The sequence below is a fragment of the Bacillus rossius genome (genome assembly GCF_032445375.1).
Source record: "Bacillus rossius redtenbacheri isolate Brsri chromosome 4 unlocalized genomic scaffold, Brsri_v3 Brsri_v3_scf4_2, whole genome shotgun sequence".
In the NCBI taxonomy this organism is placed as follows: Eukaryota; Metazoa; Arthropoda; class Insecta; order Phasmatodea; family Bacillidae; genus Bacillus; species Bacillus rossius.
The window spans coordinates 34,798,429-34,826,059 of NW_026962011.1; the positions used below are offsets into that span (position 1 = coordinate 34,798,429).

The window sequence follows — 27,631 nt, forward strand, 5'->3', positions numbered from 1 at the left end:
AGTGGTACATATCTGTTTACGAAAATCATTTAAGAGGGCGGTTGAGTAGTCCTGTTTCTGTATTTCGGTTTTAAACTGCATATTTAGAACAGTGTAAATGGCTAAAGTGTATTCAGAATAATGTTTGGGCATGAAAATCCGGTTCAGATTCTTGAAAGCACCCAAGGAACTTTCTTACATCTTTATCTTCATTTCTCCTTCATAAGTATACTTAGTGTTGTGGTCACCGCTCAAATCTCATACTCTATGCTTTACGAGAAAACTTCGTGCCAATCCACAGTCTTGCGCGTAGAGACTATGCCGCGCTAGAAGCACCAACGAGCGTCGCACTTATCATGCCCTGGCTAAGCCTTGACATCTATATCATTACAAACAAGTGAGAAACGTGACGGACGTTGCCGTGAGCCGGTGGGTTATTCTCTTGTGGTGCTTTCAATTGTTCCGTATAATCTCCATTCTTCGTTCTATCGCCCCTCGACGTTTCTATTGATTTAGATTTCGACGAGACATTAAGCCGTAATTTCAGTCATTCATTTTTTCCCGACACTGTCCGAAATTTTTTCCAAAGGCGAATCAGTGAAACCTCATTAACTTCCTGACAACTGGCGAAAAAAGCGGAATACATCAAGATTAAATTCTAGCGGAACGGTTTTCGTTAGATTGTACTCAACATTCTTATGAACTACGGGGGGGTCGTTCTAGAATATTGAAGAACGTCCTGATGCGATGAGCCAAGCAGTACCGCCACCCTTACCGCCGCGACACGGACCTTCCCATTCCTCCGCCAGTGTGACGCTAACAGCGAGCCGCGACGCCGGGTTACTACTCATAGCGTCACTTTGAGGTGCGTGATACCGCCAAGTGTGGGGATCGTATTATCATAAATGCTTTTAGAATGCGAAAAATGTCCGTCCTATCGAAATTTACAGACAGATCGCCGAGGTTTGTGGTAATGTGACGGATGAAGTTTCAATTCGAAAATGGTATACATCATGTGTAGGGGCAGGCATTTTTCGCGAATAAATCTTAACTCCTATTAGACTGCAACACGGTATGCCCGCAACAGCGGCTTCTTCCTTGTGATTGGCGGCCGTCTGCGAGAGAAGTTGTTGCCTTGTTTAACCGAGCCACTCAGGACACGTTTACTTCCGCGCTGAATTACTGTGATTGGTGTTGTAACAATCGACGCGTACCTAAAAAGAAACCCGCCCAATCACGAAACACAGACGATGCTATAGTGTTTTAACTTATAACTAGTCTCTGAATCTTTTCGCAAAATATGCATGGTCCTAATCATGTTTGTTGGCGGGCGAACGAATATTCTCCTCGTAGCCCGGACTTTGCTCCGAGTGATTACCATATTTCCCCCAAATTGAAGGATTTTTTTTTTTTGGCCGGGAACTACCATGGAAGTGACAAAGAACTGAAAGAGGACGTAAATGATTGACGGTTAGTATTTAATTTTTTTTTTGGGAATGGCTACAGCCGTAATAACACCGTCAATAGACACAATGTTATACTCATAGTCTGTGAAAAATCTCTTATTGTCTGATCTCTGCCTTAAGGAAAGTAAATTTTGAATGTTTACCTTTAAATAATTATTATGGCGTGAAAAAAAAAAAGTTGCAAACAACCTGATGTATCTTGGTTTAATTCTTTCCGCATTACCAGAAAAAAAAGTAAAATATAAAAAAAAATTATTTTTTCCTTCTTCCCTATATATCACTATATAGTTCGTACGACGAGGCTTCGTGATTGACTTCCGACCCGGGAGCGAGCTGTATGAAACGGATTCCTCCCTTCTCTGGTGGCTTGAGCGACCAGCGAACGTGGGGGGGGGGGGGGGGGGGGTGGCTGAGCGCAGGAAACAGGCGCATGACGTCTCGATTATTAGGTTTTGGTCCGGACGTCCAGGAGAAAGAAGAGAGGGAAACAATAGGAGGGGAGGAAAAAACCAGCAGCGCTCGTGGCTCAGATATCCAGATACAGAAGAAGGGGCGATGGAAAAAAAACATGGAAAAATCGGAAGGCACAAAAGAGAATATAAATAAAGAATTAAATTCTGTTCAAAGAGACTTGTTACACATGTGACTACAAGTTGTGTAATGATTTATTTATTATTAAATTCACAGTAAACATAGTGAAATGCTGACGGTGAAAACATGTCCATGATGCATATAATATAATAATGTTCACGAATATTTCGGTAATGTCACACGTTTTATAATGGATATTACTTTATATGAGTAGTGTTTAAGCATAACGTAAGGTTCGTATTAATACATTCAAGCCACTTTTGTGACATGGAAAATAATATTGAGGTAGCAACCACACTGATCAATCTACCGAGACAATACGGGACTCGTCGCAATACGTTCCAGGCCATTATTTTATTTTTATGTTCAACATGGTTACACTTGACTTTTTTTAGTGGCCGAACTTAAACAATATGCAGAAAATATATAACGCATACTTTTTGCATAATTAGCTGGCATAGTTAAATTTTTCACGTTTTTGTGCAGTACAGAAAAGGAGACCCAAATGGCATAGAAAATTTAATATATATATTTTTTTGGGTTTAAAAGCAATGCTGATGGCTACTACGCGGTATGTTAGAAATTTATTTCAGAAAAAAAAAAACTTTATTTTATTTAACGGTTTTTATGATCATAAAAATTCTGAGGAATTTAAAAGGCTAGCTAAATAATTAAATAATTTTTCTTAAACAAATTTATATTTTATATTCAATTTCATTATATATTTATCCATACTGCACAGGAATGTCTCAGAAAATAGGGAATTGTGCCAATTAATCCTGATGCCATAACATAACGGAACACTCGCTCCAGCCAGTTAGGCCGAACGTGCTCAGAATGGTGCCGTATCTCATTCTGAGGCAACTGAGGCAACAACAAGTGGGTAAGAAGCTTCGTGCTCAGGGGCGGCAGTGAAGGTTCCCTCAATCACTAAGAGTCAGACATTACTTGAAGAAACTGTTAGTGACATTGTTCAAAAAAAAAACTTCATTTGACCCTAAGGATCAGCAGACAACATGAAAAACTAATAAAATGTATACCTCAACTAAATGTTTTAACACCTTCTCCAGATGAAAATGGTGGATCTGACAAAAAAATGAAAGTTTAGAATTAAAATAAAAAAGGGGAACTAAATTCAGCAATGCTCAAATCTACGAACATTCAACTTAGAAGTGATCGGTTGTGTAGTGTTTGTGAGAAACGTTACTCTTCGGACTGAGAAAAAAAAAGGTGCTAATTAGGTTCAGTGTTGTTTTTCTTTAGTACCATCGTGATGGGGTGTACGCCCGTAACGTTCCCGCCCGCAACAGAAGCGAGTTACGAGACTTTAGGTCGGTGAAATGTCACGCAAGCTCATGTGACGCAACGAAAACGGACCCTAAATCAATGTGTTTCCCCCCACGAGGGGAAACAATGGAGTTATTTGGAGAAAAAAACTGTGTTGTGAGAGATGCAACAATATTTATTAACAAAACTTCGTTAAGAAACAAGTTATAAAACAATCTGAACGACCATTAATGTGCTCTTGAGAACATAAGCATACTTTTTATTGACTCCGTTCGTTGCTCGCAGACGATGTAGGGCTATTAGCAAACAAAGAACAAATATAATAATCCAATTTGGAAATGGCCAAACAAACAAAACACTGGTAAATAAAAAAAATATTCTACTGGAGCTACTTGTTTATCAAAAATACAGTCACAATTACTCGCTCCACAGTTATGATACTCTAGATCATTATCATGCCCAATGCTTTGAATTACTGTAAAATAAAACAACTGCGCAAGTATTCTACTATCAGCGTAACATGAGTTAACTAGCTCTGGAAAGCGAATATTACTTAGGTATTACAAAGGTAACCCGAGTTTCCTTCTTTAAAAAAACATATGTTATACAATATATAATATGTAAATACAATACACATGAAAAATTTATATAATTCTAAATTAAACATCACCACCGGGGTGATTATTTAAAATGTGTGTGGATTACTTATAGCGTGTTACCACAGTGCTACCATCTGGGTCAAAACGACAGCAGCACTCGCCTTAAAATTCGGCTAAGGCCGTCCAGTGCTGAGCTCCAGTCGGTCGTCCCGTCGATACGCCTGCCGTGTTGCGCTCTCCTTTCCCTGCCAGCACACACCATGGACTTAGCCAGCGCAGATGCTGGCAGGAACCGGGGTCTCCCACGACTTCAACTAGCAAGAGAAACACTGGCCACAGTCCCAGTTCCGTAACTCATTGACGCAGCGCACATGTAGCACTTTATCCGTAGAGAATCAGTAATCGGTTGGCTAAGTCATGCACTGCCACATTCATGCCCGCAGACTTGTGCCCATGTTTCACCAACTCGCTTTTCTTCCAGTCGCTCGATGAGTACTTTATCCCAAGTCAACGGCGAGTGTTTTCCAACCTCGGGCCTAGTAAACACCAATTCAGAGGTCATGAATCCGATGAGCGAGTTTGTGCTAGTAAATCCACGAGTACCCAACTTGCTCGGCGAATTACTGCACTGAACCTTGAGTGAGTTACCTTCGTTTCTTCTCAGCGCTGTCTCTCCAAGTCCTTCTAACCGAGTTTCTCAGGCTGAGTCCAATTCGGACGATAGGCGATCAGGCAGTCGTCGGGAAGAGTGACGTTCTTCCAGTGATGTTCAGGGCGGCAGCAGGACGTTGGTCGTAGTTGAGAGCTTCCCTCACTCTGCTCTACCAAGGCTAGCAGAGGTCTATTTATATCCCCTTTGTCATGGGGGGGGGGAGGTGGCCTCGTTTGTAACGGTCGCCAACTTCCCCTTCCTTAGCATAGGTAGAGGGGTGGTCATTCCCTCCACTTCGGCTTCGTGGCCCCCCACCTCATGATGACACAATAAGAAGTCTTGCTGGGAGGGGAGGCTATCAGACAAGCACACGAGTACGAAGGGAGAACGACAATCAGGAGTAAACCAAGTCAAGTCCACGGAAAAAAAAAACATACACCAGTTGTGGGACGCGAAAAGCAACCACAACAAATAAATGCAATAATTTCCTGAGATGTATTAGAAGGTTATCGGTCTTCGCGACCGTTGGTCCCAGCAAGCATGTAAAGGTCGCAGAGGGGGCGACCAGACACTCAGTCCATCGGGAGTCATCAGGAGACGGTCATCGGAGATCGACGGCGCCAGAAGTCAGCCAGGATGAGATCGACGCGGGTCGTTACCACAACGCCGAAATACCACAACGCCGAATACCATAACGTCGACAGCTAGAAAACTGCTGTGTACCACAACGCTGAAATATAGTAACGCCGAGAAATGTTACTGCGGAGAAGGGGGGCCACAGGAGCAAAATGAAAAACAACTGAATGAATTTGTGTGCTATGCTAACCTTACCTAACCTAACCTTTGTGGCAGTCCTGCAATGACATTTTTCAGGGTTAATGTATTTCGGCGTTGTGGTACACAGCAGTTTTCTAGCTGTCGGCGTTGTAGTCAATTTGGCATTCGGCGTTATGGTTTACGGCGTTATTGTACGTTCGGCGTTGTGGTACACAAGCAGTTTTCTAGCTGTGGGCGTTGTAGTCAATTTGGCATTCGGCGTTATGGTTTTCGGCGTTGTGGTATTTCGGCGTTGTGGTGCGTCCCCGATTGACGCCTAACAAGTGGGCGACAAGGCGCTGGTAGGCATGATTGTTGACATGCGGAGACAGGTCGGACCTGCGGGAGTATAGAGTGTGGAGGGACTTGCCCATGGGTCAAGGGTTGGAGCTGTACGGGAGGTGAAGAGGTGATCGCACAGTGTTCGTCAAGGTGGCCAACGGAACACACCGTGAGGGCCGGACTAAACCCCGCGCGGCGGAAGTAACCATTAGCACGTCTCCATTGTGTGGACGTGGTCCATTGCAATGATTCCCGCGTTTCCCGCATGCAAGCAGCCGCCATGTTTGACTCCTCGAGTGTCCAGCCACAACCTGGAGTGCGGACGTTGAAATCCTGTGAAGTTAAAATCATTAGTACTTCTCTCGCACGTCGACAGTTCGCTCTAAACTGCAACAAATTCAGAAAGCTCTGGGAGAAACACTCATCCCCTTCTACGCCAAGAATTTAGCTGAATACGTAATACAGAATAAGTTATCACGGCAAAAGTTAATTAATCAAAGCATTCAGATCACTAACCTTTACGTGGCCTCGCTACAGTGGCAAATGTCGTTCCTGTGGTGTGTACCACCGAAACGCTTTCACCCAGGTTCAGTGAACCACGTCTACGAATGAAGTAAGACAGTTGTCAAATCATTACGTGACCAATCAAGACGAGCAACAAAAAAATTGGTGTGCCCATATCGCGGATTTTTAAAATATTTCTTGTTGGTTGGTTGTAATGGCGTTATTTTTTACAGCAAAACAAAATACACAGAATATTACTTATGCATACGTGTTTTTTTTACGCATACAACATTCGGGTACATAGTTATCTCCAGGCGGTTTTTTTTATATTACTAAAACTAACTTAAGATGAAAACCAACTGTATATAGTACACTGAATAGTATATTGCATGATTTTAACATTACAATACCTATAATTTTACACTGCAGGCGCAGTACGTCGTATAATAGATTAGATAAACCCTATTTTTTATAACAAATATTCTACTAACCATAAGTATTGCCTGAATTATATTATATTAAGACTGAGACAGGCTTATTTTTTGCCTGAGCTAAACCTGGTGATTATGGCGGTTTGATGGTAAGGAGGGGGGAGGGGGGGGAAGGGTTTACGCCTAACTAGGAATGATGTTCCCAAGCCCCTCTGAATTAAAAATGGTTTATGAGCAAGGAGTTTTTTTTTTCTAGAGGAAATTCGTGGGACCAAAATATTGATTTACAGTTTATTTTTTCATCGCACGACAGAATTCGTTCGCGTCGCGCGTCTCTTCGCTGGACGCGGGCCTACGTCTGCGCGGGCCTGGTGCTCCAACCCTCGGCGGACACGACCACGCGAGATTATCGCCGCGACAATACACACACTTCCTGCGTCCAGAGATCCCCCCCCCCCCCACCCTCCACCCGCCCCTACTCATACCCGCGTAAATTACAGCCTGCTAGTGCTCAAGAGGCGAGATTGTGTGGACGCTGCAGTCTCGCGGGGGACGAGGAGGGGGGGGGGGGGAAACCTATAATGAAAAACATTCAAACCTGACACATTTTGCTGTTAAAACTGTCATGAAATTTATTTCGTATTTAATATTTCGAATATATATTTTTTAAATTTAATTTCTTATCCAATTTAAAATATTAGAATACAGTCAATATTGCATCACAATAATTTTTTTATGCTAGGAAATTCTCTAACAATGATAAAATAACACAATCATTAAAATATGTCCTTATGTCAAAGTTTAACTCGTTCAAATCATAATAATTTTCTAAAACAATAACACCAGACATTTCTAAGCAGATGATTAACAACTTAATGTGAAATATTAATATGCGGAGACAAGGGCGCCCATATGAAAGTTTGTAAGGGGGGGGGGGCAGAATTTGTAGGGGGAGGGAGGAAAACCATCACAAATGGCCCAAAATTGCCTTAAAGGACTCAAAATTTGCCCAAAATGCTCAAGAACATCTAAAAAATTTTTCTTTGCCTGAAAGCTAGGGGAGCCACGGACCCACCCTACCCATAGGTATGGGCGCCCTTGTGCGGAGATCATATCAGTTTAGTTAGTGCTTTTGTTGTGGCAACGCCATATCACAATGACAATTTCCTTATATCTACAAATATATATCAGTATACACAAGTATTGCCGAGCTAATACGCGCGGGTCCGTCTCCGTGTGCGTGCTATTGAAGACACTGTTCCGTGGGTTCCGTCTACGTATAACGGACCTTTAGGGCGTGCCTCCCATTTCAGGTCATGATTTTATATTTATATTAATCACTGATCAACTCTTAGACCTTTTTTAATTGTTTAACTTTCGCGAAATGAAAAATTATATACAGCGCATACTTTTTGCATAATTAGCTGCCAAAGTCACATGTTTAACGTTTTTTGGTTGTTCAAATAAGGAGAATTTAATTCATTGCAGAAATGAAACTTTTTAGGTTTTAACTACAAAGCCACTGGCTACTTCATGATATGGTTTGCATTTATATCACAAAAACTCATTTCATGTTTCTTGGCTGTCAAATCTTAACAAATTTGAGAATTTTGAAATGCCATGTAAAATTAATTAATATTTTCTGAAAGATATTCAAACCCATTCTTGAAGTAGCCAGTGGCATTGCAGTTAAACCCAAAAAGTTTCAGTTCTTCAATGAATTAAATTCTCCTTATTTGTACAACCCAAAAACGTTAAAAATGTTACTTTGGCAGCTAATTATGCAAAAAGGATGCGTTGTACATATTTTTCATTTCGTGAAAGTTAAACAATTGAAAAAACTACAAGAATATCTGTAATTACTGTAAATTTAAAATCTTGACCTGAAATGGGAGGCACCCCCTTAAAGAAAATAGCCCGGGGCACCGCTAAAGTCCAGGGCCACTCCTGGTCTGACGAGTAAATGCGAGATGTGTGACGGGTGACAGCCCGACCCGTGTTGCGCCCGTGAGAGAAGTTTGGTTCCGACGAATAACACAGCCCATCCATCTGGTTCACCAAGCCCCACAAGTGTGCAGGGGGCAGATATCACGCAGACAAACATTTGCAATATCGATGCGCGGCGAGATAGCTCACGCCAACTACACTGCTCTCTCCCCGCCACTATCTATCCCACAACGTCCATGTTCCACGTTAACCACCCCGTAAAATAAAATACCTGGATTGCCAAATAGCTACGCTAGCCGAACCATCTGCCAGTATTTGTTTTTTTTTTTTTTTTTTTTTTTTTTGGAATTCTGGATCAATGTTCAGCTTGCAAAATGACAAAGTCAAAGCAGATAGTTGTCACAAAAAAACTTTTTACCGTTTATCGACTGCTACCGAATTATTTAAAAATATTAGAACACTAATGGATTCAAGTAATAATGGAATGAATGCTTAAATAAATAGGTGGACACTGAAGATTCTTTTTTATATCATGCACATCCAAATGAGAATGAGTGGTGTAATAAGATAGCCCTAGTTAAGTTATGTTCTGAAAAATATTCCCAAGTTTTGCGGTTTTGACGTGTTTATGAAAGTACCAGGTGAAATGAAACAACGAGCACCTACTCTTTACTGTTCCCTAAAAATTCAGCAAATTCAGTACCGTCGCAACACAAATAAAATTAACAAGTTGAACTGCTGTACCGTAAGTGAATACTAAGCTTTTTAATTTCATCTCAAACGACTTTACTGAGTATTGATGACTACTGACCCAAACTTTATACAAGTTGCTCTTAAAATTATTTTCTGCGAACGTATAGAACAACGATTTACAAAATATAGCCCGCCATATTAGATTTCTCTAACATGTTTTTGACATTGCTGGTGGCTATATAACATAATTTGACGAAAATGTGGGCAAAATTACAGACCATGGGACAATCTCTGAACATTTTTATGTGTTTATGGCAACATTGTTTAAAGGTTTCTTTGTCCTACAGAAACTTTAATGTTTACTTGGTTTATAAAGCTTTTTGTGATTTTTAATTCCGCGCTAGTTATCGTTTTCACTAATTTATTGTATTTACATCAAAATAAATCTTATTGGACTACCTTCCCTTACAAAAGGACAAAGTAAAACTTAATCACCTACAGAAAATGTGTGTGTTATGCAAGACTCAAGAGTTGAAAATGTTTGCTCATACCTTTGGGTAATTTACGGCAGAATTTATGATATTCCTTTACTATGTATTCCACCCAAAAATTGCATATTAAATACAAAATTGAACTCTGTTGCATTTAAGATAATTTAAAAAATTCTTGACTTCAAGAGTTTTAAGACAATTAAACCATGTTTTGTGCCAAGATACTGTATTAAAACCATTCTGATCATCACTAATACACACCAAACAAAATTTTTTTTTCTCATTTAGATAATATTAACGTAAATTACATTGTACTTGTTCTGAATACTTCCAATCTTTTCAAGGGAGATTATACTACACATCGCCAATTATTGTTTACGTAGTAGCCCATCTGCAGTTTTTTGCAGTGTGCAGTATTCTACTATTTTAAAAAAAAAATAAACATCGCTGACTTGACTCAAGCTTATTAATTTGTTATATATATATATATAGAGAGAGAGAGAGAGAGAGAGAGAAATAAAGTGTTCGATACATAAACCACTATACAGCTATATTTATATAGAGACAGGCATAGACGGATACGGATTTATATAGTGAGAGACATATGGAGATAGGGAGAGTGAAGAGTTATGGAGTGATATGAAGAGATGGATTTAAGAGATAAAGATATATTATATATAGTTACCGAAAGATAGATAGATAGAGATGCTTTATTTTGTGTACAAACTTAGAAAAAATTACAAAAATGAATTGCAACGCGTGCCGGGCATTAGCAAGCTGTAAATAAAATAATATGTCATGGTTAGAACGGTTAAATCAAAAAATTATGTTAACCCTTATTTATATGTTGAAAAACTGTGCTCACAAATTGCTAGTTAGATGTCACGGGACAATCACTTGGTTGTTAATATAGTTACTTATGTACTAAAACTGCCGACAGATGTCGGGCACAACGCGAAATTTCATTGGCTGAAATTAACAGTAAGATTTCAACTGTAACCCGACTTTGCACAGGTTGCGTGCACGGTCGTGCGCTCGCCTGTGTCTTTTTTTATTTTTTATTTGTGAACCCAGCCTTAAGCTGAGTTCACAATAGAAAAAATAACAGTAACAGTAACAGTAGGTCGTGTGCATAGGATATGAACGCCATGTTTCCTAACCTAACGATTCACAATAGCAGAAAGTTGGTCGTGTGCATGGGAGCGAGGTCGTGCGCATAGGAGCGAAATGAATATATTTTATTTCGATCGCGTACGCATGGCACAACAGCCAATGAGAGAAGAGCAAGGTGCTTTTTTGGTGGGACTAGAAATATGTTTATATTTATTAACCATATTGTGGTAAGAAAATATCGAGATAATAAAAGTATTATCGTTATTTTGAAAGTTAATATGTTTATTTACTAACACTGTTAACAGATGTCGCATAGTTCGCGAAATTTCATTGGCTGAAATTAACAGTAAGAATTCAATTGTGAACCGATTTCGCAGTTCGCACAGGTCGTGTGCATGGCTTGCTATGCACTCGCTTAATTTTTTTAATTGTGAACCCAGCCTTAGTCGTTTGTCTCACAAGACCCGTCTCGAATGGTCCACAACAAATCTGCGTTCCGTTAGAGATAGTGATGATACCACGTGACTTCCAACTCATGTGCGACTGTGAACTCAAACATAGAATCCTTGAGAGGGAGGGAGAGGGCCGAGGGCTGTGCTGATGACCTTGAGACAAGGGAGGAGACGACCTGGGGGTCACGGCCCGGTTGGACCTGGTGGGTGAGGGGGAGGGAAGGGGGGGGGTGACTCACTCAGCACCCTTCGCGCAGTGGTGCCAACTCGTCGGGGCACACAATCCGTTACTGCCCGATGTTGGGCAAGGTTAGGCGCGCTTCGTCGCAGCACCCAGTTTCAACAGTTGTCTATATACGCTAGCTACAAACCTTCGAAAAATAAATAAAACTTAACAAGCCGCTGCATGCTACTTATATTTTAACATGAAGGGCTCCGCCTACCCGGGCACACAGAGCTTCAGGAAAAAACGTGATTTCAGAACTACTCAACACATCCGAGTGGGGTCTGTCTAGGAAAACATTTAAGAGTTCGCTGAGGGCCGATAATTAGTTTGATTTCTGGATTTAAACTGTATTTCTAGAAGAGTTAAAATGGCTGATTGCCGTGTTTTCAGAGTAATTTTTAGGCATACAATAACCGGTACAGATTATTGAAAGCACTTAAAGGTAATTACATTGCACCTTTATCTTCATTTATCCGTCATCCGCAAGCAGTTGAGGGCTTGTGAACCAGGCTTTACGGAGGCCACGCAAGCAAGCAGTCGAGGGCTTGTGAACCAGGCTTTACCAAGGCGACACAAGCAAGGAATCGAGGGCTTGTGAACCAGGCTTTACGGAGGCCACACAAGCAAGCAGTCGATAGCTTGTGAACCAGGCTTTACCAAGGCGACGCAAGCAAGGAATCGAGGGCTTGTGAACCAGGCTTTACGGAGGCGACACAAGCGAGGAATCGAGGGCTTGTGAACCAGACTTTACGGAGGCGACACAAGCAAGCAGTTGAGGGCTTGTGAACCAGGCTTTACGGAGGCGACACAAGCGAGGAATCGAGGGCTTGTGAACCAGGCTTTACGGAGGCGACACAAGCAAGCAGTTGAGGGCTTGTGAACCAGGCTTTACGGAGGCGACACAAGCAAGCAGTTGAGGGCTTGTGAACCAGGCTTTACGGAGGCGACACAAGCGAGGAATCGAGGGCTTGTGAACCAGGCTTTACGGAGGCGACACAAGCAAGCAGTTGAGGGCTTGTGAACCAGGCTTTACGGAGGCGACACAAGCAAGCAGTTGAGGGCTTGTGAACCAGGCTTTACGGAGGCGACACAAGCAAGCAGTCGAGGGCTTGTGAACCAGGCTTTACGGAGGCGACACAAGCAAGCAGTTGAGGGCTTCTGAACCAGGCTTTACGGAGGCGACACAAGCGAGGAATCGAGGGCTTGTGAACCAGGCTTTACGGAGGCGACACAAGCAAGCAGTTGAGGGCTTGTGAACCAGGCTTTACGGAGGCGACACAAGCAAGGAATCGAGGGCTTGTGAACCAGGCTTTACGGAGGCGACACAAGCAAGGAATCGAGGGCTTGTGAACCAGGCTTTACGGAGGCCACACAAGCAAGCAGTCGAGGGCTTGTGAACCAGGCTTTACCAAGGCGACACCAGCAAGGAATCGAGGGCTTGTGAACCAGGCTTTACGGAGGCCACACAAGCAAGCAGTCGATAGCTTGTGAACCAGGCTTTACCAAGGCGACACAAGCAAGGAATCGAGGGCTTGTGAACCAGGCTTTACGGAGGCGACACAAGTAAGCAGTTGAGGGCTTGTGAACCAGACTTTACGGAGGCGACACAAGCAAGCAGTTGAGGGCTTCTGAACCAGGCTTTACGGAGGCGACACAAGCAAGCAGTCGATAGCTTGTGAACCAGGCTTTACCAAGGCGACACAAGCAAGGAATCGAGGGCTTGTGAACCAGGCTTTACCAAGGCGACACAAGCAAGGAATCGAGGGCTTGTGAACCAGGCTTTACGGAGGCGACACAAGCAAGCAGTTGAGGGCTTGTGAACCAGACTTTACGGAGGCGACACAAGCAAGCAGTTGAGGGCTTCTGAACCAGGCTTTACGGAGGCGACACAAGCGAGGAATCGAGGGCTTGTGAACCAGACTTTACGGAGGCGACACAAGCAAGCAGTTGAGGGCTTGTGAACCAGGCTTTACGGAGGCGACACAAGCGAGGAATCGAGGGCTTGTGAACCAGGCTTTACGGAGGCGACACAAGCAAGCAGTCGAGGGCTTGTGAACCAGGCTTTACGGAGGCGACACAAGCAAGCAGTCGAGGGCTTGTGAACCAGGCTTTACGGAGGCCACACAAGCAAGCAGTTGAGGGCTTGTGAACCAGGATTTACGGAGGCGACACAAGCAAGGAATCGAGGGCTTGTGAACCAGGCTTTACGGAGGCGACACAAGCAAGGAATCGAGGGCTTGTGAACCAGGCTTTACGGAGGCGACACAAGCAAGCAGTCGAGGGCTTGTGAACCAGGCTTTACGGAGGCGACACAAGCAAGCAGTCGAGGGCTTGTGAACCAGGCTTTACGGAGGCCACACAAGCAAGCAGTCGAGAGCGGACCGGCGGTATTGGAGCCAGCCTCTTCAAGGCAATCGCAACCTTACTTCCGCCAACTACTTAAGTTTTACCTATTTCAGTGTATTCCCTGTCTCATCTGACTTCTAGAAAGATAACAGATGTTCTAGTTTATATAAAAACACGCATAACATAGAAAACTGACTGCAATATGTTTTCCTACACTTCTATAATTTCCATCAACACTGCAATAACAGACGTAGCTAAATAAAACAAATAAAATTGTTAATATTAGAAACTAAAAGCCGTGATCAATCAAAAGAATATATATATTTGATTTTGTTTTAGATTAATACACACTAGTTTGCATCCTTATAATTAATTAATTTTAGTTAAAATCAGGTAGGCCTCCGGATTATTAGTAGAACACTAATTAATGTTTGAAATGCATCCTATTTTAATAAACAAGTTACATACTACATAGTGTGAAACATTTTCGGTACTGTTTTGTACTTTTGTACTTACACATCGTCATTTTCCCTATATTTTATTCGTTTAGAAGACGCCTTTTAACTTGAGTTCTACACGCACTATAGCAATATCTCCGGTATATATAAGAATAAAATATTAAGTATATACAAAAACATGATGTCAATTATGGCCCTAAATGTAGGCTTTATATAACTACAATACAAAACTAGGGTAGTCACTTCTAATGACTATTGAGACATTTACGAGCTCCCTACTGACTTTATTTGGAGTACACAGGTAATGGCTAAAGTAAATAACTTGCAGACGTAGACGGTCATATTTTACGTACAAAGATAAACAATCAAAATAAGTCCTACTAGATGTTTACGCGTCACGGAAAATTTCAGAAATAATCACCATGAAAATTACATTTTCAACAGATTTTTGCTAAAATTTGTTTATTATGCCTTACTTCAGTATATATATATAGTTCGACATTAAATATAAATATTTAGATGCTAACTGCTTGAATTACTTCAATCGAAATGTTGAAGCTTTATAACTTAAAAATCGATTCGTTCCTACGTATTGCATTTCCTCATTTTTAATTTGGCTTAATATTTATATATAAAAAAAATCACCCTACGTTATAAAATAAGTGGAAGAAAATTAATGTCTCCAAAAGGTTCTGAAACTTTTTTTTCACCGGGCATTTGTAGACACGGAATGATAAGTATTAACACAAACTCACGCAAGCCCAGTAACATGTTGGTGATTTTACTGGTTAACATATTTCCAACCCGCAATGTATACCTCCAAAATATATCAAGTTTAATTAAAAAAAAAAAAATCCTACTACGGTTTCGACACGAACATGACTAATCAGCCGCCCGGCATTACAAAACCCGCGACAGAAAGGTTCCAGCGAGCGATGGCGCCACGCGGCCGGGGTCGCGGCGTGCTCTGGCGGGAGTCGAGGCCTCTGTCGCCGGGAGAAGCGGGTCTGGCGCCGGGCCGACCCGCCGTCGGCCTGGTCTCGCCCGCCATCTCCAACTGTTTGTCATTTCACATCTTCATCATGCAACCATGTTGAGCTCTCGTTGTACTCATTGCCTTGCCATGTTAACAAAAAAAAAAACTTATTTATTCTGCAGAGTAGCGGCTTCTGTGAAATAACGCAAATAAAAACTAAAGTGAAAGGGCGGTTAGGTTGGACCAGTTAAATCATAAAAACTGGTTTTAAAAAAAGTTATTTCAAGGACGACAAAATGCCTTGATTACGCCATATAAACATCAATCTATCTTTGCGAATGTGTATATTTATTTACTTCAATCCAAGAAATACTTTAGAACCGCTTAAAAAACTACTACTAATACTACTACTACTATAGGGGAAAAATTATCTTAGACTAAGAAATAGTAATCTTTAACAAAAAGCTCTGAATCATATTCGACACTCAGATACGAACCAAATGTTAATGTTTGAAGGCTTTTCCACAACAAACATGTTTTCAAAATAGAAATACAAAAAATGCTTGTACAGTTAGTTATACAGTTAAAAATAAAAATATTTCTCTACAATCCCTCCTTCAACATGCTACTATTAAATGCAAATAACACTATAGTAAAATTATTTTTATGTCATGTAAAGATAAATATCCGCGAACAGTTTTTTTTCCCCATTAAATATAGAAAAATTGACTCACTGTTAGGAAGTTTGTTTATGAATTTTTGCAACACCAAGCAAAAATTTTATAAGCAAAAATATAATTTCCAACTAGAATAAAGAGAAAAATTTTTTAGGAAATATTTGATCAACAAACACAAATTATTTCAAAGTTATTACGGTATCGTACCTAAATTATTCGTAAAAAAAATGGTTCAGTTAGTATATTAAATTACTTCAAAGAAACTCATCCATAATTTCATTTGAAGTTCAAAGAAACTTTTAATATTTAGTTGAAGAATCAATAAGTTTACTAAACCAGCTTAGAAATAAAAAAAATTAATAGGCCCCTACGTTTGTTTTGAACAAGTAGATTATTTGGAATTAATAAAATAGCTAAACGCATTCGCGAGCAGGTGCAACACTAGAACAATAATGTTGGCAACAGGTAAAGGGGATTTAAATGACCAACAGCTTGTTTGGTTGGCAACCCTTAATTGCAAATGGCTACCGGCCAGTCTTGGAAATGTTTCAGTCGCGCCTGCTCGTACGTAACACCTGTCGCGCCATGTTGCATTCGAGGTTGTCACAACAAAAATACAGAATTTATTATTGTTTTTCAAAGTAATATTTGAAATATCCAAGAGTAACGGATATGAAAATTCGGTGAAAATAATTTGCATTTGGTGTAGGTACATAAAAAAAAAAATCGGACGTAGGTTCTAAATAAATGTCTACTAATAAAAACTGTACAACTGAGTTATTTGACACAAACTGTAGACTTGTGCAACTTTTTTAAATAAAAAAAAAATTACTTACGAGGTCAAAAATGGAAAAAAATTCACTTTGCAGTGAGCTGGTTTCGAAATATTACTTAGGTGGGAGTTTACGCTTATAACACAGTAAGGACAAAGGACAACTCAATGTTAGAGCTTCTCAAAACTGCCGGCAGAGAGTATTTCGCGACGGAAGCGAGAACCGAGTGACCTACTTCCAACTTGGCCTGTGCAACTCAGCTGTTGAGGTCCCTGGCGAACTACCGCTTAAGCCTACTGGCATTCGAAACTAGTGCATTTCAAATGCAGATTGTGCCAGGGAGCAGTTTTACGTTTATTTGAGTGATTTGCGGTGTCGACAAAAAAAAAAACAACATATTTCAATCTTCTGAAAAACGACGTCTGTCGTTTGCGTAGGTTAACACTGGATTGGCCGCCTTCCATCCGCGGTCCGCGGACTTTAGGTACGAATAAACGAAGGGGAGAAGAGATGGGCGAGCGTGCACACGGAAACAGGGCAGACATCTTGGATTTCGTAGTGGAGTCATTGATCGAGCAGAATGGTTGAAATTGTAAACGTTTTTGCTTGACGAGTTACTGGCCAAGTAGGTACCATAAAAAGCCACTGTCCGGTTGGGAAGGAAGGCGAAAATGTTGTACTCACCTTGTTGGGAGCTCGTCGGGACGCGGAGAGAACTCTCAGCTGGAGAATATCCTTCACGCACTAGCCCGAATTCGACACGTCCCGCCGCGAACCGCCACGTTCATTCCAACAAAACCACGCTCAAAAATTTAAAAAAAAAAATAAAAGTTTTCGTTCACTCCGGCACTTTAAAAAATTAACGTTGGCGTACCCCGAATTTTTCTCACCTTTTGGTCACTGCCAACCTAGCACGCGAAAGGGTCACCTCGGCTTCTCGGTAAGCTCTTTCCGCCCTTCCACTCCCGTCCTTTCACGACTCTGATTCGCTGTTCGGCGGCCAATGGGGAAGCTCGTGAGAGGGACCCGTGTGGGCGGAGCTTAGGACCTGTTTTACGGGGGGAAGGGGTTTTGAAAGCGTTGTTCGAGGGGAATGCGACCTCCGGAGGGGGAGAGGAACGCTGTTATAGCTCGTCTGAAGAGGATAACTGAGGGGGAGGGGGGGGGGAACCACGTCAAGCAGGAGCATGCTGGGGAGAACAACGCTCCAAGTCTCACCAAAAGCTGTGGAGCTGTAAGAGCGGAGCGGCAGCTCGCGAACGCGGAAGTACGCCGTCCGAGGCTAGGGTTTTCGTTCTCCGTTCGCCGCGACGACGAGAGACAAAACCACGGAGGGGCTCTAAGAGGGTCGCCGTCGGACCGACGCGCGCACGACACGACTCCCAATGCCTCGGAGGAAGCCGAGCAAGGAACCGGAGCGTTGGCCCCGCGGCCTCCGCCAATGAGGGGGAAGGATCGGCCTGGGTCGCTTGTAAGCCCGTGCGCGATAGGGCCGGAGGAAGTCCCCCTTTCGCCCCTCGGAGAGGGAGAGACGTGTGACGCGCCGTGACGGGAACCGGCTCCTCCGGGGGCGAGACAGAGAGCGCGCGCTGCCTTCTCCGTCCTCGTCTCGGCCGGCGAGCGCTGCGGTGGGCTGCGCTGTCCCTCGTGGTCGATAGGACCCGGGGCCCCACGGCGCATGCGCACCTCACAGTGGCCCCCCACTCCTCACCTCCTCCCTCCCTCAGTCAACGTCGCTCGCCCTACTGCCAGGGGCTCATCCGACAACAGGACGAACTTGCATGTCTATGCTCTTACTGCTATTGGACCGCAGTCGCGCCCTTCTTGCCCAATAACTAACCCCCAGACGAAAGGAAGCACGAATCACGTTGAGCTCGGTCGACCGTAAGATGGGAAGCGAAGGTAAAATTAAATCTGCAAGGGTTAACTTAGATGTTTTATGTATGGTGACAACGTAGGTAACCTTCAAACATTTGTACCCGTAGAGGTGTTAGTTTTTTTCCTGAAAATAAATTTACTGTAAATTTACCGGAATTTTTTTGCGATAGGGTTATACTTTTACAGAAACACAAATACATTTTATCAACCTTTTTTTTTACACAAACAGAACCAAACAAAACATACTTTTATCTTTTTTTTTTATCATTTAATAACTCACTTTCTTGGTTAACAGCTTCGCATATTCTCCATTACTACACATGCGAACTATTAAAATAGGCCTAAAGTGAAATATATGTCACCTGCTTAGGCAAGTTGACTGTTGACACTAGATTATTCCGATTTCAGACACAACTCAAAATTTGCCCATAGGAAAATAACAGCACTGCACTGGTCTCTGTTATCATCTGAGGGTTGAACAGGACCCGAGCTACCCTCTACCAACTGATAGGAAAAACAAAAAGTGGTTTAAACAGTACCTACCACTCAGTAGAAAAATATTATTGCATAACACATATCAACCTAACTTGAAAAAAAAAAAAAATTTGGTAATGGAAAAAAGGATAAATTTTCCTGAAGATAGCCTGTGTGTCTGTTTATTTTTCCAGAAAAAATCCTCACCCACATTTCAAATTTGTTAGTTTTTTTCTGCCTCTGCACTGGATCACATAGGTTGGGTATATGATTGCTTCTTGTAGGAATCCAAGCCAATGACAGGTCTTCAGCTAATGAGATGTCAGACAGAGATAAGCACTGCCATCGATGGGCCCGTGTTTGCTAAGGCTTCTGGGAGTCTAGACAACGCGTCACTAAGCACGCGAAATTTTTCCATTGCCTACGAATATGCAGGTATCCGAGAATCCGAGAAATTCACTCTCTCATATATATAGGTAGGCCCTATATGCAGGGTTTATCACTGGCTCGTAATTCGTTCGTGGGGCGAAATCATCTAGCAAAATTTCATGGCATTTTTTTATTTATAATGTTCGCGTGTATCACATGCTACAGGAAGTTTACCATACAAACATTGTACATTTCCTGCGCATTTAACATTTTCCTAACCAAAAAATATAGGCGAGTTAAATGGATTCATTGGAAATTTCTTCACTATATTTAGGTTGATAATTTACATTCCAACACATGTTTAGGGACGATGCTTATTGGTTTTACAGTGTCATTAGCGACAAGAAAAATTCAAGGGTTTGTTTCGGCAAAGCGTTGACTCTAAAGCTATTTATCCTTTAGGTTGGACGAATTCCGGAATTAAAGCACAGTTATTCGACCTGAGTCTTTGATGGGAGTCTCGCGACAAAAAAGAAGACCGCAATCATGTACGGCGTATCACGTATCACGTATAGCCAATGCATAGTCTAGTGACCACAGATACCATAGAGCAGGATATGTAGGCTACCAAAAAAGTCTACTTGATCGGTAGCAGCGACGGACCGACGGACGGTGTGTACAAAGTGCAGGGACGTAATCAACGCGAGATTATGATTCGCGCTCACCGGGGATTCCTCGTTTCACGTGGAACAATCGAGTGGCTGAGAACAAAAACCAGGTAAGTGACATTGACATTTGTGTAAAAAATTAAGGAAGCACAATTTTTATAAGCAAAAGTATGTAAACTGTTCAGGGCAAAAATCCGGCGGTTGATACAATGGACATGTGTCACAATCTATACATGATTAACTTAACATACTTGCAGAGTGACAATGCGCAACACTATGGACTTCAACAGCCATTTACTCGAAATGAGTATTTCGTCACTTACCTGGTTTTGTCCTCAGCCCCTCAATGGAAAATCCCGTCCATAGCACGAAGGAGGATGAACGGGTTACCCGCACCTTTCGGGCTAGGCCACGCTGGATCCATGAGTGTAGCGCGCGTGCGGCCCAGATCATCCACGGCGTCAGTCACTGTCTCGTTAGGCCAGAAGATTATTTAACGCCGGTAGCACGAAGCGAAACCAGAACCGACCAGTCAGCGGGCCAGAGTCTCGTTCGTCATTGGAATCAACAGGACAAAGCGCTCCACCAACTGGGAAAAAGCAGGAAATCCTACAGCAGTGTGTCTCCTAAAATTCTCAAATCTACACCCAATGTAGGTAAGTATAGGCCTAAATACACATTCCGTAGCACACACACACACACACACATATATACATACATGCACACACATATATATATATACACATATACATATATATAGAGGGGGAGACATCTTTTCCTTCTTTTAACCATCAATTTTTTTTTGTGGTTCTGATTTATAGTAGGCACCTCTGCGTCACTGTCAAACTTACTGCATGCATGTACCTCTCGGTACACAGGAAAATGACTACTATTTTTATAGGTACGTACGCTTACTGATTATAGGATTGCGGGGAAACTTTTGTTCTGGAAACTGTTTTTGGTTGTGTCTTTTGTACAGTGGAACACAAGCCAAAACCACGAATAACCTGTAGGAGATCTTGAATAAAGGCCTAGCTTAGTATCTAGAGCTTACCAATATTTGTTCTCAAACGGATTTTACTCCAAAAAATTTAATTTGGTTTCCAAGCATGAGTTTGTTTTTGTTTGTTGGTAGAAAATTTTAACATTTCGCACGTTAAACATTTTTTTAATCGCAGATATAGCAATAAGTTTGTGATGAAAATAATAGGCCAATGTAATTAACTTTTGAAATTTCGTAGGCTACATGCTGTTGAACAAATTTAAGTCAGAGATATGAAAATTGCTTAACATTGTATTAACCTATTACCTACTCTATTAGGTAGGTACGTGATATTACACGTTCACATATTATACAGCTTGTAAATTCATTTAGTTACATCTAAATACCTGCAGTCTCGTCTCGTAGGTGAAAATCAGATATTAGCCTATACTTATATGTTGAAAAAACAGCATACTGGCTGATACCAAGCCTTAAGGCTCATTCTAACGTGCCATTTTTTTTCTTTCGTTTTTTCGACATTACTTTAATTTAAGGGCTATTTATAGAATTTAACTAGATACCTCTCTGGTATTTATTGTTCGGCCATTTTCAACAGACATTCCCTTAGTGTAATACATGGGTGAAAAAAATTCGCACAAATGATGCTGATTACGAAGACTTGCGCGCCTTTTTCCACGTCGTGAACATCAGGTGAATATATTTTTTGCAGAACACAAATTCAAGGCTGGGATCAGCCGTGCAGGTAACGGTCGCATGGATCGGGGATTGGCCAGCCATGACAGCGATTTCTAACTCACCTCACTTCTTAATTCCAGATTATAACTAGAGATAGGTTGGGCCCAGGTAAAACCCTGCGGGGCATGCATTAAGTGTAGGAGAGCACAGGAGACAGAGGGTGGTCTGGATGAAGAGTTGGACAGAGTAGATATACCACGCGGGGGGTTGGGTATAGGGACCGGAAAAATTCGCGGGTTCAATGACCTGCAGGATGAACTCCATAGTTCTACGTACACTCGGTCAAATGTCACCCACTCATTGGCTGCTGTCTTGCGAGACGTCCCAACGTAGCAGCCTGAAATTCGATAAAGCTTTGGTTGGGTGTTTCTCATTGGCCAAGAGTCATCCAGGTGAGTTGTGAGCCAATAGCAGAGGCAGCACTGAGGTATAACTATTTGTATTTTAGCCTATCGCGAAATGAATTCGCGAATTTTTCCGGTCTCTAGTTGGTTACTTGAACTCGTGGTCCGCTTTGTACTGGATTTATGAAGCGCCTCTGGTGGTGAGTGGCTACATTGGCCACTCACTTCGTCTCGTCAGTCAGCACAACACTTCATAAAGCAAGTGCCCTCACTTCAAACTCACCACTGCCTCACGCTCATGTGGCAAGAGTAACGGGTTCGAACCCAGCACTCCGAACCAAGCGGTCGCAGCACACTTTCTTGGAGCACCCCTCGCTTCAACCAGCTCAAGTCTCTGTGCATGTCCGTGTGGCGTTAACCCTTCCAGAACACTTCCTAACTTCTCGCAACATTGTTAACGTTCAAAATGGCGTCCTATGAAACCTATCTTTTTTGACGTGACAACGTCTAATAAATCGATGAACGTCGGCTGCACGCACGAAAAAGTGTCCCGTTACGCAAATTGTCCCTTTACGATGTGTTCCGTTACGCTCATTGTACGCTTGCGCCGCATCTATCTCTCTTCCATTCGATTGGAATACACATCGATTTGACTTTTTCGAGGCACATTAAACTTGAAACACTCCCATTCGTTTCCTACTCTTCCTATCATCGTCCTATCCTTAACAGAATAACATAGATTGGAAGAAGTTAAATAGCAAACATGTATAAAAGTTATAGTTAAAATAATCTCTTCGTTAAAGTAATAAACATATTTGAATTAATGAGTGCAAATAAAAGTAAATTTATCAATTAAATTGTAGATTTAATTTCACTCCTTCTTTGTATCCATACAAAATAGTGATAATATAATAAAAATTATTCAATTTTATTCATAAAAGTATGCAATCATTTCATCAATGTTTTGTTATGACGTTGTCACGTGAAACTATCGTCCATAAACCGACTTTACAGACAACCAATTTTTTTTTTTTTAAACCCCGATGCATTAGCACTCGGTCACAGTTTCGCCTCTGGGACGAAGTCACACACTCCGCGCAATAGAACAGACGGGCTGAACATGATTGTCTTCAACGTCGAGGTCATTGGAGAAGGGCGGCAATGTGCTGATGAAGGGCCGGGTGAACAGGAGCACCCGGAGGAAACCCGCCAGTGCACTGCAACGTCCACCACGTTTCCCCCCCGGGTTTCGACTTGAGCCGGGAAACGAACACGCGTCGCCTTGTTTGGGAGGCGAGTGACGTCACGCGGGCATGCGCAACGAATAGGGACTTGTCGCATGTAAAAACACGGTGGCATCGTCTTTGTTCCGCGATTGGTCGAGTTCCTTTCAGGTCAGCGCTCCAATCACAACAATTCAGCGCGGAAGAAAACGCGTCCCGAATGAATGGCCCGGTCACTCGCCTTTTCTTGCAGACGGCCTCCAATTGCAAGACAGGAACCGCTGGCATATACCTACATGTATATACCAAATTGCAGTCTAATGGGCGTTCAGATTGCCTCTGACACCGGTGTGTCGCTGAAGATGCGCACCAAGTCCCCGCCCCTCTCCGGACCTCTACCCCCCTCTATATGCCCCACCCTTCCTTGTGACCCCCTCTCGACACGTGGTTCATCTGATGTCCGCTCCTCGCACCCCCCACCCCCTTCATCGACGCATTATGATGGCTGCGCAGGAGCTTGTCCGGGGGAGGGGGGGAGGACTGCTTTGTGGTCCGGACCAGCCCCCCCTCCCCTGAGACTGACAAACCGGCCCGGGGGGGGGGGGGGGGGGGGAACGGGCGGGCGATATAATTGGAGGATGCGCGCGGCGGAAAGGACCGCCCGCCTCGTAGCCAAGGTCACCGCGGCTAGAGGCTGCCGGTTGTGCCATCCCCCAGGGGTTACACGCAACACACACGTCAGGGGTGTCACCTCTGCGGACTGGCGCGCGGTGGTCTTCTCGTCGTACACGTGCCAACATGTGAGATGAGCGTGGGAGGTAATCGGTGACGTGTTGCGTGGCGGAGAAATGAAGATAAAGGGGTAAGGCAAGTCCCTTGGGTGCTTTCAAGAATGTACACCGGATGTTTCATGCCTAAAAATTGTCCTGAAAACACGCGTTTTAGCCACTTCCATTGTTCTAAAAATACAGTTTAAAATTGAATTACGGAAACAGAACCACTCATCCGCCCTCAGCGTATTCTTAAGTGCTTTTCGTGTACAGACACCACTCGGATATCTGTAACAATATTTTTGTGCTGTCATCATTTGTGGGTTTTTTTTTTTTTTTTTTTCGTTCTCTTCTGTTTTGGAAAACTATTGTGTTTGTTTCGTCTTTTCGTTTTGTCGTGTTTTTGTCTCGTTTCAACTGTTGTGCTGAATTTTTTTGGGTTCAATATATTTGTGCTGTCATCATTTGTGTTTTTTTTTTTTTTTCGTTCTCTTAGTCCATGTTTCTTTTTTTTCTTTTCTTTGTTGACCATATTCCTGTTATGGAATATTATGTAGTGTTTATATCCTGTTGACAACAGCAATGTTTTGCTTAATTTGTGTTTTTGTCTTTTGGGTATTTTTTAGTTTTCTTCTACAGACATAGTACATGTGCTTAGCAATGGCGTATGTCCAAAAGCTTACATCAAGTCTTGTAACAACGTGGGATTTTTTTCTGAAGCTCTGCACACCGTGTGTGTGCCCGGGTAGGCAAGGGCCTTGAAATTAAAACTAACATGTATAGGCTACTACTATAACTAATAAGTCGCGGTGATCAGTTGACTCGCCTTCCAACCGAGGCGATCCGGGTTAAATTCCCGTCTCAGGTATAACCTGAGGAAATGTTGTGGCGGACGTTGCTGGGAGCTGATAGGTTTTATCGGGGTAATTTCCCCCCCTCCATCCACCATTTCATTTCGTTGATGCTCCATTAGCGTCTCATCACCTTTCATCGTCTCTCATGACCTCTATGTTTACGTGTTTAAGCTCATTCCAATCTAATACATTCCGTTCTGTTTCCGCTAGGTCAGTTTCCTTCACGTAAATTAATCTCGTTATTACATTTCCTATAGCGCATCTCATTCTTACATAGAATTGTGCATTTAAATGTGCATTTACTTTCTCTTCCTAATGCATGATTTCTGCCATTAGCACTGTCCTTGTTTCGGAGTGCTATGTTGCCAGATATACTTACACCACGGTAAGCAAAAATGTTTTAGATCTACAACTTAATATTGTAATACAAAATTTATTATAATGTATCTGAAACATTGTATTTAGTGAAGTAAAATTTGCAATGAGAAATATGGAAATACATTTTCCTGTTGTATTTAGTATTATATGATAATAATAGATAATGTTTTCCTGAGGAGTAGTAGGTAATTGAAAGACGTCACTTTGGTTTCAATTTATTAGTCAACGTTTTTTAATGACATTCAATTTTAAAAAAATGGGTGAGTAGTATAGTTTGGGGGCTACTGGCACAGGGTCCAGGGTGAGGTGCGAGGTGCCGAGCCACATCTCTGACGTCACGTCCACCTCTGACGTCACGGCGGCCATCTTGGATGAACGTAACGGGACACATCGTAACGAGACACGGCGTAATGGGAAAAGTAGATCACGGCGGCCATTTTTGATCCGCCATCTTGGATCCGCCATTTTGGATGACGTAATTGTGTTCTCGAACATTCTGACGTTGTGTTTTCCGCCATATTGGATGATGACGTCACCGTTGCAGTTTCCGTTACAGTCGCCAACTTTAACTTTTTTATTTATTATCCGATTTTAACGAAATTTTTTTTAAAATTTATAAAAAAGTTCATTTAATAAAATTTTAATGAAAAATATTTAAAAATTGTACTTTTACGACACGGAGTTCGGAGTCCTCGGTTCGAACCCGGTGAGGGCAAAAAAAAATTAAAAATGGCGACAGGCTCCTTCCTCAATGGTGGTTGCAGGCAGACTGACTCCCACCACTTTTTTTCAAAGCATATATATCGTCACCTAGTATGACGTCATGTCCGCCATCTTGTCTTCGATGCTGGAAGCCATCATCAATGTATCGTCGGCGAGAGTGCGCTGACGCCATGTTAGTTTAGTTCTTATCCGCTAGAGTGCAGTAATCAATTATTACTGTGACACCCGCCATCTTGAAATTTGGCCGCCATCTTGAAAATCCGTAATTATTTAGCTAGAAATTCGGGAAAAGTTCCAAAATTCATTAAATAAATCACTCATTAATTTACATATTGATTCGATCGATTCCCGTCCTCGGTTCGATACCCGATCGATGCAATGTTTAATTTTATGTAAAAAATAATAATTTCAATAAACCATGTTCAACATCCGTAAAGAGACTTTAAATCCTCTACGACCATCATCCTATCAGACATCAAGACCGCCATCTTGAAAATCCGTAATTATTTAGCTAGAAATTCGGGAAAAGTTCCAAAATTAATTAAATAAATCACTCATTAATTTACATATTGATTCGATCCGCTCCTGTCCTCGGTTCGATACCCAGAGATGGACGTGACGTCAGAGATGTGGCTCGGCACCTCGCACCTCACCCTGGACCCTGTGCCAGTAGCCCCCAAACTATACTACTTGGGTGTATAGCATTGAATTATTATTTTCTGTCAGAATGACTACAGCTGTGAAAATGCCGTCAATAAGTATACACTAATTTAGGTTCCAAATAAATTAAAAATAGGCCTAGTAAAATTAAAAATAATATTGAAATTTGTTTTAATTAAAGATGGTAGGTAGGTACACTACAAAAAAAAGTTTCAAATATTGCTAAGCTGTGTAGTTATAATCAGGCAACTCTCTCCTCTGTACTGCAATCTAAGCATGGATCAGACTATAGATAGCAATGGTAAACGTTTTTGCCGCGAAAACATTCAACTATCACTAAATAGCTACAACATTTATTTGAAATCAGTGAAGTTGTTTAGTTTTATAATAATTTTGTCTTATACCTAAAAAAAAAAAAAATCCAGCACGACAAGGGTTTTTGTTATTTCTGAAATGTTTTAAAATTATTTTTATGAAATGTCTATTTTTTTTGGCGACATTTCTAATTATGTCACCATATTTTAACATAAACTGTTTTTCTTAGAGAATGTATTGGGAAGTAATTAAAATCAAAATCTTATGAAATAGTTAGGTAGAAGCACATGAGGCCACATGTCAACAACTAAGTGTTAGGTAATTGTTCTAATCCTTGATAAGTAAAGCAAGTTATTTTTATGATGATGATGATGACGCTGAGTGGCGACGCCAGAAGAGGCTCTCATGACAGAGTGACTCTGCGGTGGTTTGTTATGGCTTTCTGCGGAATGGACGAGAACGGCGACTTAATATTCAG

At 42.0% G+C, this 27,631-nt stretch overlaps 2 long non-coding RNA genes across 5 annotated transcripts in view; one reads left to right on the plus strand and one right to left on the minus strand.

Moving 5' to 3' along the window:
- LOC134542365 (uncharacterized) overlaps positions 1–18,179 on the minus strand; it is a 44,868-nt gene extending 26,689 nt beyond the window's left edge. Inside the window, exon 1 of the long non-coding RNA XR_010076788.1 lies at positions 17,444–18,179. This is a non-coding gene — a long non-coding RNA (uncharacterized LOC134542365). The remainder of the gene's footprint in view (positions 1–17,443) is intronic.
- LOC134542364 (uncharacterized) overlaps positions 1–27,631 on the plus strand; it is a 67,799-nt gene that overhangs the window by 32,338 nt on the left and 7,830 nt on the right. The gene's annotated exons all lie outside the window — the stretch shown is intronic.